The 11499-nt window shown below is 33.9% G+C and overlaps 1 non-coding gene across 1 annotated transcript; it reads left to right on the top strand.

Moving 5' to 3' along the window:
• The first annotated feature begins 10404 nt into the window (after positions 1-10404).
• LOC128042194 (small nucleolar RNA R71) lies at positions 10405-10510 on the top strand. Its single transcript, XR_008197399.1, has one exon. It is a non-coding gene; the product is annotated as a small nucleolar RNA R71 (small nucleolar RNA).
• Positions 10511-11499: the final 989 nt, after the last annotated feature.

Here is an 11499-nt window from a genome sequence, read left to right as displayed (position 1 = left end):
TTCGATGGATCAATGTACTTAACATTTTTTAATTTGTTTGCTTTGTAATCTTATGAACTAATGTGTGTGATAATGAAGGTCGAGAGCCAATTGTATATCGTATTAGAGTTACTTATTTATTCACATTACTTTATGTACATAGCTCTGAACTAGTCTTTGTATATGACATGCTCAAGCATTATTTGATTCATTTTCTTCTGCATGTGTTTTGTTGCTTGGGGACAAGCAACGACTTAAGTGTGGGGGAGTTTGATCTACCACAATTCATTTTGGCAAATTCGGGCTTTCCAACACTAAACGAGCTTGTTTTATAGCATTTTTATATGTTTTTATTTCATTTTCGATTTTTATTATCTTATGTTTATTTATTCAAAATAAGTGTTTTTATGCAATTTTGAGTTATGTTATGACATAATGAGCCACTATGGGTCTAGGGAAATTTAATGGCTCTATCTAGTGTGTCACTGTTTTTGAGCTTAGAAGACGAAGGAAGATTGCAGCGTCGCTACACCAGGGAGTGGTGTCGCAACACCAAACTTCAAATTCAAAATACCTAAAAAATGAAGGCAATGTCGCGACACCGGGTGACAAGATTAATTTTTAATTAAGGGTATTTTAGTCCACACAATGTAACTTAATCAGATTTTTGTGTTGTTTAGTAACCCTAATTAGGTCTGATCATAAACTTTATAAATAGACATTTTAAGTCTCCTTTGAGGAGGCTTGACCAAGTGAGTCATTTAATTATTTTAGGGTTTTACTTTAGTTTTTATTTTCCTTTCAATTTAGTCATTTACATCCTTTTTTTGTTGTTTAAATTGGATTCAATTTTGATGTAAGACTTTAATATAATAGTTCTTTGTTATTTTTTTGTTGATTCCAATTACAATCCAAGTGGTCTTTGTGACTGTTAAAGGAGATTTCTTTTCCGACCACAAATCGAGATCGAAACAAACTTATTTCTCTATTCCTTACATTTATTTAATTTGTTACCTTGCATGTCAAATATGAGTTTAGGGATTATTGCATCTAGATCCATGAGTAGCCAATTCCCTTAGGGAGATTAACGAACGGATGTGTGAATAATTAACGGATGAATAAGGGTTAAAACACAAGTTAGTTGGTTTAAATTATGTGGGATTAAACCTTAGAAAGTGACACCTCTAAGAAGTAATTTAGGATAAATGAGATCGAGAGATAAGTTTACCGAGTAACTCATAATTTATCTCGGTCAAGAAAGAAAGGCCGAGAGGTAAGCATGTATTGGTCGATTAGTTAAATAGTTAAGGGCTAAGAGGTAATATTTGGTTAATTAATAGATAACTCAATAGAACTCGAATTTTGAAGTTAAGTAGGATCACTGAAGTGAGTTAATCCTCTGCTTGTTTTATTAGATTTATTTAGATTGTTAATTGGTTGATTATAGTTTTAGATAAATTTTATGTTAGTTTAAATAATACATTTTAATTTGGTTTTTGATAATATAATTTTAAATCGGTACTATTTAGTCCTATTAGTGTAGAGAGTTAATTTAGGTTTAATTCGACCTCCCTATTAGTGTATGAACCTCAGAATGTTTCCTGAAGTGTTTCGTTGTAACACTAATCTATATTATAATTTGACTCGTATATTTGCAGACATCGTTGTTGAATTATTTACCTATTTTGCTGCATTATTTCCAATCCAGACGTTTGCACATCTGGTGGCGGTCATCTCCCTCATATCCCTTAGGAGTCCTCGAGATTGACCACTCGACTTGTAACAACCTATTTTTCAGTGGTATCGAAAATGATGGTTTCGGAACCTTATTTTTTATTTTTGAGTCTATAAATATTATTAATTAATACTTTCAAGGTTAGTATAAAAATCTATTAAATTTTGGTCTTGTAATTTTATCGAATGGATAGTTAATTAAGGTATAAAGACTAAATTGTAAAAATCTTGAAAATAAAACTCAAAGGGAACTTATTAACTCAAAAGAGAATTTATTAACTTAAAAGAGAAGTTGTTGAATGATAATGAATGATTGAATGCCCACAACGCAAAGGTCTTTATATAGGCGGCTAAATAAATCTAAATAAAATCTTAAGTATACTAAAACTCTAATTAACCTAAACAAGAAGTAGTTTTAAACTAAACTTACTTGTTGACATAAAACTCCTAAATAACTTAAAATAATTAATAATTATAAAAATTTGGAATAATAAAATAATAAAATAATAAGAGCTGATAAATGCAATATTGGGCTCATATATAATAAAAATTATAAGCCCAATATAACTTAAACTCGAATTATAAGCCCAGAACTCGTAATTTCCGTAACAATCTCGTTCAGAAATTTTATTCGTGTAGTTTCACTAAAATAGTCATGATTTGTTTTCTTAAAATTGAAATTGAGTTATTCAAAATGTGTTTCAAAGTTAAGAGATAGATCTTCGAACGCTATGAAGACATCTTAATCCATAAATGTCTGGATCCTATCAAAAAATTTGTCGCAAGTTGACTAATCTTTTCAGCTTGAAAATTGACAAGTTGTTTGATTTGACTTAAATAAATTTCACCAATTTTGTGCTTGTATCATTCCTCATTTCCTCAAAAAAATTCATCCTCACATACTGGCTTTAGTCGAAACTTGGTTTGATTTGCTTAACCTTAGACCTTGTTGTTGGGCCTTGAGCTAGTGTAAGCCCATCACATCTATGGGCCTAAAATTGGGCATTGAGACTCATATCATGTATAAAAGAGTTATTTTTTATGGTAAAAATAACACACTAAAAATATAAGAAATTGAATCAGTAGTGTTCGCAAGTGCACGAGTCAAATTGTAATATAGTTTAGTTTAAAAAGAAACACTTAGAGGTATTTCGTGGATCGTACCCAAAGGAGGATGGAGTAAATCTATAACAACCTTTTCACAATAATAAGTCTAAATAGTATTAATTAAATCTTATCTTACGACAAACCATAAAATAGATCAATGATAGAAATTAAATAACTAAAAAAATAAATAAGAAAAATAAATAAACGACTTAAATCAATAAAACCAATCAGGAAGATTAACTCATTTTAGGGTTTGTAATTAACTTCAGATTAGGGTTTTACGGTGAATTAGCTACCGATTAACCAATTGTTACCTCCAGAACTTAAACTAATTAATCGATTAGTTGATACTCACTTATATCCCAACATCACTTTCTCAACTAGGATAAACTATGATTTACTTTGTTCGACTTATGTCTCGATCTCATATAAACTATGACAACTTTTTACAGTTGTCAAGCCTAAGATTTAAGAACGCATAATCTATACCAACTAATCATCTCGGGAAACCATAAATCCTCTGCTAATCACATTCCCATCCACTCGTTAATCTACCATAAGAGATTTAGCCACTCATGTTATTCATAATCTCTAACTCAATTGAATAAATCATGTAAAAAAATGACTGAATTGGAAGAGAAACAAGATTAGAATAATTGGGGATTGATATTGAATGGAGAACGGAGTAGTAAAATGATTTATTGGAATAATGAAATATATTGATTGCAAAAAATAAATAAATTGAATACTTCAATAATATAAAATAACTCTTGGATCGAAAACGATTCCAAGAGGTAAAACAAATAGTTTAGAAAAGTCAAAAGAAAACTAATCTAATCTTACTCCTAAACTACTAGGGTTTTTGATTGCTTCTAAGATGACTTAGTTACATCAAACCCCTAAGGTCTTATTTATAGGGATGTTGGCCGCCCAAATTAGATCTTCGACACGTCCTAGGTCTTTTTATAAAGTCAATTGTGCGAACAAAAATAGCCTTAGAATCCTTGGGAATCACGTAGACATATGTCACGCTATAGCTCTTGCATGGCGTGACACAACGAGCAAATTATGCCTTGCTTGGTTCGTTTCATGGTTTGACGGCTCGAGAAACTTGTGTACCATTCACCTCTTGCTTCCATGTCAATTTCACTCTATAATTCTTCAACCTACACACTCAATTATACATATTAGCATTACTGAGGGCCCGTGTCAGCCTAATAAGTCACAACACTCACAAATTGTGTTAAAGAAAACTTATGTTATTAATATTTAATTTTAACAACTAAATAACAAAAACATAATATTATATACTAAATTGGATATAAAACAAGCTCCTCAAGTTTGGAAATAGACCAAATGAACTACTACATTTAATGGCAGGTCAAATACCCCCACACTTAAGTCTTTGCTTGTCATCAAACAAACTAACCAAAACAAAACAAGAACTAAACAAAAATTGAACTGAAAATAAGAAATAAACATGCAAAGGAAAGAACATGTACTCGAGCAAGCTTGATAAAGGAAATTTGATAGAAATATATTAACAAGACAATGTAAATATATACCTCTAGAGTGATATACAATTCACTTACAATTTCTAAAGTTAGATGGGTTAGTTCAATAAATTACAAGGAAAACAATTAAAAGAATGTTAAGTATAGGTTTCCATAATAAAATACAAATGTACACGCATGTTCAAATGGATATAGGTGGTAAACATATCAAAATTTGGCAGAATTTTATCCACATAAGATACTACCTAAGTCACAGAGAACTTTTCGGCTTGTAACATTCTACGGCTTAGGTTGTTTTGGAATTCAAAGAATAGGCTCGACAAAATAGTTAAGCATGAAATTAGTTTGACACATGATATTATCCTCGATACTCCCCCAACTATACATATAGCTCACCACCTTATATCCACTTCCCTCACCTTAATTATTTCTCTATTTACTAGGGCATCATATAGTATTTATGAGTATAATCATCTGAGCTCGTATATATATATTTTCAAGCAAATGTGAGCGTACTTTTTGCTAACTCTGTTTTTATTTTTATCAATTTTCTCGATTGACATTTTGCCTTTTTGTTCTACAAGCTCAAAATTCTTATACTCACTATATCATACAATTTCTTAGTTACTCAAAATTCTTTTCTTTTGAAATCACCGAGATGTATCATACAATTCCTTATCCCTACTGGGTAGGCTTTTATAATATTGTTTGTAAACTCATATTAGAATGAGCCTGCTGGTTTGAGTGGTAAGGAGTTAGTGTGTTAGAGGTCTTGTGTTCAAATCCCTGTGCGAGCGTGGGTGATAATTTTTGTTCCAGTTGTCTGTTAGAGGTTCGCTGGAGTTAGGAGTTTGAAATAGTTGGGTGTGGTTAGCGGGGAGGATATTATGGGATGTGGTTGTTGTGGGGAGTTGGGATGTTAATCAAATAGGTTTTTATTATTACGGGCGTTTGCTCGGCTATGTGGCTAGTCGTGTGTGAGACACGGCCGTGTGACTAACGAAAGTGTGGTCGTGCGCGTCTTGTGACGGTGTGAGTGTGGCCGTGTGGGCTACACGGGTTAGGCTAGGTTGGGTGTGTAGGCCCACAAAGACGTACCACACGGGTGTGTGCATTTGGGCCAGGCCGTGTGGGCCACACGAACAAGGCAAATCTGGATGTGTGGGCCCAGAATTTTGAAATTTTTCCTAGGGTCACATAAGTCGTTCCGATCGACTGTGGGCTTATCATAGGGTCGATAAGGACTAACCAAACCCTATTTCATGTGGCCTGATACTCTGATAGTCTGATTTGAGTAGGAAACTGATATGTATGCCTGACTATACTGTTAAGTATGTATTTATCTGTATACAAGCATGTTAAACATGTTTATTCTATTATTTTGGCATCTGTATTTTGTATCTGTGTTTGGGGTGGGATTTGCATATGTGGTGGAAGTGATCTGTACAGCAACCTTTAACCTATATTCTGGCAACTTGGCTGCATATTATCTGTTATGTGTCGTATCGACATTACATGGTGTGTAGGGATGGATGGGTGTTTTTAACCCCACATGGTGTGTTGGGATGGTCGGAGATGGTGTGTACAGGATAGGGGTAGGATTCTGTATATCTGTTCTGTTAATCTAATTCTGATATCTGCATCTGTAATGGATTTAGGTTCGAATCTGTATCTGGTTGTATATGAAATAATGTGTATGTCACATGACTATTTCTGTTGGGTTACACACTAAGTTTGCAAAAACTCACATCTGTTTGTCTGTTCTGTTCAGGTAATCCACAGACATAGGCGGGTCGGTGTGACGGAGGCTCAGCGGTGACCACTTGACGATAAACTATTTTCATTTTTATTAATTAATGGTTTTTACTGAAATTTTTGGCTTTCGTGAGAGTTTTGTAATTTTTGGACTTTCTGGACTTTTTGAACTGTTTGGTTTAAATTTTTGGTATGGTTCCATTATGATTTCTAAATTGCGACAATTCGACAAAATATTGATTTTACGCGAACAAAGGTTATTTTTGAAAGCACGAGTGTGGTTTGTTTTAAACGGGTTTTTTCAAACTTCCGTTGAAAAATGATTTGGTTAACCTTAAATGATAACATGTAACGGTCAGTAATAAATATATAAATGAATACGTTTTATTAAACTTGGATATTTTATCAAAGGATCATCAGTTTCAAAACCCTTCTTCATGACATTCCTGGATGCGGCCATAGCGTTTAGGCTAGATTTGGGGTGTTACAGGACCAAGAAATAAATGATCAAATAGAATATATAATAGGCTTCAGGTTTCATTTGCAGTTCATCAAGAAAATGGATTCAGGCTTCAAAATAGGTACTAGGGAAAATAATTATGGGATAGCTTTTTAGCTCTAAAAATTGTCTACCAAACATGCATTAGGTCGTCCCTAGGTAATTCAATACATGGATTAAGTCAGCCAAGTCTATCAATTTCTACAACCTATAATTCAATTAAACATGCATGCTATTTATACATATATTTATCATGTGGTATACTTAACATCTTAAATCTATTCATAGTGTAATAAATAGAACTAAGTAGTCTAAAATTAAAAATTTAGAATAAATTATTATCAAACAAAATTTACAACTTATTCACGAAATCCTATTAACATGCTCCTAACCAATCACTTGTATTTTCACAAGCTCAAGCACATAGAAAACAACAAAAATAAAAAATTTAAAAACTACTAAAAAAAAGAAAAAACTTAAAATTTTCATAAGTTACCCCTACACTTTATTCCATACATTGTCCCTAACGTGCAATAAAAATATAAAGGAAAGAGGTTACCTGATTGATGTGAATCGTGCAACTCAATTGGTGGGAATACTCCCCCATTTCAGTTTTAACTCAATATTATTGTGCCTTCAAAAATTTAGGGTACCTACTAAGAAAAACTAAACACCGCTGCATATATAAAATATTAAAGTATTAAATAATTAAAAACTAAAACAAAAATTAAAACCATTCCAAATAAAAATAAATAAATAAAACTAAGTCCAAATTAAAAAAAATAAAAATTAATGAAATTGTTTTAAATTAGTCAGAATCGGGATCCATCTGCTTTGCTCGGTTTGCCTTCCGACTCCTTCGTATCTTCTTCTGTGTCTTCCTCTTCCCCTAATTCCTTCTCCTTCTTCATCTTGATGGGTTCGATCTAGCTTCATGCATCCATCGAACTCTCAATTCCTAATTAAGTAACACATTCTCACCTAGATTTGGTTTTGTCTTTATCACTCTCTTTCATTTTTGATTCCCTATAAAATATTCCACACTCGGTTCCATGATCGGGAACTTGCTTGGTTGTAAGACACGGACCGGTTGTCCTATCGGCACCTTTGCTTGTCGACATAAAGTTATCATTAATTTGCTTGTCGACATAAAGTTATCATTAAGTGCGGGAAAATTATTTCCATCTTGTTTTTCCTTGGGAATTGAATCATGCTCCGGTATATCCATGTTCCCACACAAATTCGTTCTTTTGTTAAAATTGCATACAACAAATTTACCTAGAAAGTATCGATATTGGACATATGTATTATTGGGAAAATTCAAGTACTAATGAATTTCAACCACATTCGCGCTATTGAATTTAACTTCGCTTGAGAGAATGATAGGGCAGAGTCCATTCCTAAGTGGTTTTTCAACTCGCCTTTCCTGTCCGTTAAGAGTTTGATTATGTCATTCATATTCTCTCTTGAGAAATACATTAGTTCAGTTCATTGTACAAAATCCAAGAGATATAATGGAATGTCATAATACCTTACTATCTCGAGGGGGGAGACGGAAATCTCCTTCCCTCGAATTGAAAATCGTATCCATGGTACCTCCATCGGTTTATTCACATTCACCTCCTTCAAGGCGGCGTAAAATTCATGCACGATCGAAAGATACACCGAATTGGTCGGGGTTGTGTAAAACTTCTCCCATTAGTGGTATTGGATCAAATCTCGTGTTTTTCTCTTCAATGTGCCTATAGATTCAAACCTCGTTCTTGCAGCGAGATTTTTTGTTGGACCGCTAGAAGGTTACTTTCGACATGACACTAGTTTTTCCGCTATTTTTGTTGAATTCGAGGGTATGTTGTTCTATATGTAGGATGTGGCAGGACACAGTGACAAAATTCTGCATTTTTATGCTAACAGGGGTTGGGTCACGCCATGGGATTGTTATGTGACGACATGGTTTCGATTTGGCCTCTCCAAGACCTGTAGAAGGTCCTCGATTTCTCGTACATGCACCCTACTAATGCCTAGCTCCTCTGTTGCTATCAGAAACTTGTTTACTTCTAATTCCTAAATATAACAAATAAAAAAATAGTATACAATATTTACAAATTAATTAAGTTCGATGGTTTAAAATTTATGTTTTGCTACCGGACTTGTCTGTCAATTCCTTGAACTTCACCATCGACTTCATCTGTTAGCCTCATCCATCTTGGTTCTCCCAATTGTTCCTTTTTCCATCAGAATCTCACCATTTATCATGTTCTCTAATCTTATAAGTACCTGCACTTCCACAACTTGGGAAATACCTTCGATCGAGGCCATTAGGGGTTAAATTGAATAATACATAACACTCCCCCTAGCTAATCCCTCACTTTGAGAGTCGTGGCCACATTTGAACACTTCTATCTCTTCATTTCTTTTTATAATAAGCTTGTTTCAGTCGAGATCGATTGTCGATTTAAAAGTGACCAGAAATGACCTACCGAACAAAATGGGGATTTCTCGATGAAATGACCTACCCAATAGAATGGGGATTTCTCGATCTTCCTTAAAGTCAAGGACTACAAAGTTGATAGGGACTATAAATTCTCGTACCTTGACCAATACATCCTCAAGTACATATTTTGGGTGCACCAATGATCTATCGGCTAGTTGTAGTGTTATAGAGGTATTTTTAAGATCCCCAAGTCTGGGTTTTTGATAGATCGATAGAGGCATTAAGTTTATGCTAGCCCCTAAAATGTAAAGTGCCTTGTTAAAATGTCAATCCCCTATCTCTATTGGAATTGTAAAGCTACCTAGATCTTCTAATTTTGAGGGTATCTTCTTTCCAATTAGCGTGTTACACAAGGCATCAATGTCAATTTGCTCACCATTTTGCATTTTCTTATGTTGTTTCATGATTTTCTTTAAGAACTTTGCATATTTCAGGATTTTATCAGTAAACTCTAAAAACGAAAAATTGACATTGAGGGCTTTTAATAAATTTAGAAAACTTATAAAGTCTGCATGGTCCCTATTTTACTTGGTCTTGTAATTACTGTATCAAGCACCGGCTCGGTTACTTCCTCAATCGACTCGTGGTGCTCGACTTTTTTCTCTTCTATTGGTTTGTCACCCTCTTCAAGAACCTCCACCTCTTCACGGATAGGAGTGTTTGGCAGCTTCAATGCTTTGCCCAATAGCAATGTGAACGCCTTTATGTGCTCCTTCCTATCTCTCTGAGGAATATTCTTTGTATTGTTGGGGAGACTCTGACCATTTTGTTTTTGAAACATCGTCATTAATTGTCTTATTTGGTCGTAGAGGCTATCTATTTGAGATTTGATTCGTCCACACGTAGCTTAGACTTGTCGAATATCCATCTTCATAGTATGCATCTCCCCCACTAATTGGTCAAATCTTTGACTACATGCAGCATGGTCATTCCCTATGGATCTTTGTTGCAATGGAGGAGGTTGGTAAGGAGGGTTTTTCTGAGTTTGTGCTTGATTTTCTCCTCCTTGGTTTCCTCCCCATTTAAGGTTTAGATAATCCCTCCAACTAGGATTATAGGTATTTGAATAGGGATCTCGACCCCTATTAACGATTAAGGTTTTCTAAGATTCATTGGAATTGATCATCATTATTATCTTCGTTCACCATTTTCATTGTTGGAGGCTTCGATTTTTACATAAATCTCTCATTTGGCCACATGTACAAATTCATAGACATATCTTCTATGTGAAACAAGAGAGATCTGTCGGTTGCTCTATCTAGGCTAGATCTAATGTGCTCGTTAAGACTGTTATAAAAAAAATTATTTGAAGCAACGCTTGCAATCCGTGGTGTGGGAACTTTCTTAGCATTTTCTTGAAACGTTCCACGCCTTGTACAGAGATTTACCTTCATATTGTTTGAAATTGGAAATTTCTCGCCTGAGTTGAATAGTTTGACTAATCAGGAAAATTTTATAGAGAAATTTTCTGCTAAATCACTCCATGTGGTAATGGAACTCGGGTCTAGTAAGTCTAGCCATTCAGTCGTGTTATCACATAAGGAGAATGGAAATAACCTAAGACACACAACATCGTCGAACTTTCCGTTATACTTGAAGGTTTCGTAGAGTTGTAAGAACCACTTTAAATGCTAGTTCGGGTCTTCCACCATGTTGCCTTTAAATTATAGTGTATTCTGGATCATCTGAATTGTGGCCGTCTTTATCTCAAAATTATTGGCTTTAATCGCCAGTCGTTTGATGCTACCTTGTACTGCATCTTGTGTAGGTAGGGCATACTCACACAATGTCCACTGATCCATTGGGAATTTTTCTCGGTTATTCACTTTTCGCTCTCGTGGATCTTCAAATAACAGATTTTCCCAGGGTAAATTTATTATCTTAGGTGGATTGGTGATCATCGCTGGACGATTGTGCCTTAGTAATTGCTCCGGATTTGGATGTGAATTGATTGGGGTGCTAGAGCTTCAGGTCATAAACGAAATGAAAATAATAAAAAATTAAGTATAATATCTATAGGTTTTAACTTTCCTACTTATCTTATTTTTTGTAAAAATATTTTCAAGATTCATTGTTGAAACCTCCCTAACAACGACACCAACAACATGACCACCTGTAAACAACTTATCATTTATAGTAAAAATAACTTACTAAAAATATAAGAAATAAAATCGGCAGTTTCCACAAGTGCATGTGTCAAATCATAATATGGTTTAGTTTACAAAAAAAAACACTTGGAAGAATTCCGAGGATCGTACCCAAGGGAGGATGGAATAAATCTATAAAAAATTTTTTACAATAATAAGTCTAAATAGTATTAATTAAATCCTATCTTACGACAAACCATAAATTAGATTAATGATATAAATTAATAACTACATAAATAAACAAGAAAAATAAACAAACAACGTAAATCA

This window comes from Gossypium raimondii, chromosome 6 (assembly GCF_025698545.1).
Source record: "Gossypium raimondii isolate GPD5lz chromosome 6, ASM2569854v1, whole genome shotgun sequence".
NCBI classification, from domain to species: Eukaryota; Viridiplantae; Streptophyta; class Magnoliopsida; order Malvales; family Malvaceae; genus Gossypium; species Gossypium raimondii.
The sequence above is the reverse complement of the archived record's forward strand: the minus strand, read 5'-3'. Positions and strand labels throughout refer to the sequence as shown.